The following is a 1442-nucleotide window of genomic DNA, read 5'->3' as shown; positions in this document are numbered from 1 at the left end:
TTTGAGCAGTAGCAAAAAAAACTGATTTTGAGGGAAAACACCTAAAATTTTTAAGATTTTCCCTGTGAGTTAGCAAAGTTTTGTTTCATTTTAGCTGGGAAATCTCAATATTCAAATAAAATTTGAGGTTTCCTCTTTATAAGGACATCAAAATTTTCTCATTGAAAGGATATAAAATTAGGATTCAGACCAAATATTTATGTATTATTGTAACCAACAAGACAAATTAAGTCATATACAGTATATGGATTTAATTACGATATCAGAATGATCCAGGGATCAAAATGTAGTTTTTAAAGCCAAGAATCTGAAAATGTAATTAGGTCATTTTGACCAAATTTGACTTAATCCTCATTTCAATATGATGGCTCACATATTTGTATCATTGAAAAGCACTAAKTGTCCTCTGTAGACAGTACAGAGTTGACTCAGTAGGATGCAGTGGGTGAAAGATATTCAGGTTACTAATGTCCTCTACAGAGGACAAATATGAACGACTGGTAGTCAGGAGGCTATGACCAATTTCTTTTATGGTTCCCTGGAAACAGTGGAACAGATCAGCCCACTCTGCTACTGGAACACAGCCTGGCAATGTCTGCAGACGTCTGGCCAAGGGTCCCCATGACATGGAGCCTGGGTGCACTGGTCCAAAATGTTGAGTTCAAAACATTTACCATCACTTCCACTGATATATGACATGATACAGGGATGGTCCATAGAAATTATTTGGCAAAACATAATTTAGTTTTGGTCAGTCACAAAAAAAGGGCTTCTTCCATGAGCTTTAACATTGTTGAGTAAATGTCATTGTTTTGATCCAGGTGGAGAGTGTTACAGAACATWAGAAATTTAACAATCAGCTCAAAGAAAAGTATTTTATCACAACCTCTGAAGCAACATGCTCCTGAAACTTGTCGTGGTGCAAATCTACAGTTTGTTTGTGTGAATGAATTTACAAAAAGGCTCAAGTGTCTAAAATTACTTACTTTATTAGTTGTTTCTCTCCAGAAAGTAATGTTTTCATAAAGTGAGATCAACCCTGGACTGTCTTCAACAGAAGTTAGATTGTGTTTCTGGTCAGTCAGTCTCTTACAGACTGTACGTTCAGATTTCCTGCTCTACACACACACACACACACACACACACACAAACTGAGCTTCTTCGTGTCTATAAATAAAGTCTTAGCCACCCGTCTCTACTGCCTTTTAACACACACACACTGTACATGAAACCATTTGACCACACCAACATGCTTCATCAATGGTTTCTGACATGGTGCTGACTGGAGCCATCTGTGGGCTGCRGTTTGTAAAGRTAGTCAAAAAATACCACCTATATTTGTTTRACTTAGTATTTTATTAGAAAAAAAGAACAGATTTATTTTTCAAAGTCAGTTTTTCACCATATGATTCATACATTTATAAATGTCATAGTTTATAAAC

General features: G+C 35.9%; 1 protein-coding gene across 1 annotated transcript in view; it reads right to left on the bottom strand.

Moving 5' to 3' along the window:
- The window catches only part of LOC106530273 (large neutral amino acids transporter small subunit 3), a gene marked incomplete at its 3' end in the record, with an annotated part of 17244 nt that extends 15850 nt beyond the window's left edge, over positions 1–1394 (bottom strand). The window contains 1 exon segment of the mRNA XM_014025853.1: positions 987–1394.
- Positions 1395–1442: the final 48 nt, after the last annotated feature.

The sequence above is a fragment of the Austrofundulus limnaeus genome, unplaced genomic scaffold, assembly GCF_001266775.1.
Source record: "Austrofundulus limnaeus strain Quisiro unplaced genomic scaffold, Austrofundulus_limnaeus-1.0 Scaffold504, whole genome shotgun sequence".
Classification (NCBI taxonomy): Eukaryota; Metazoa; Chordata; class Actinopteri; order Cyprinodontiformes; family Rivulidae; genus Austrofundulus; species Austrofundulus limnaeus.
The sequence above is the reverse complement of the archived record's forward strand: the minus strand, read 5'-3'. Positions and strand labels throughout refer to the sequence as shown.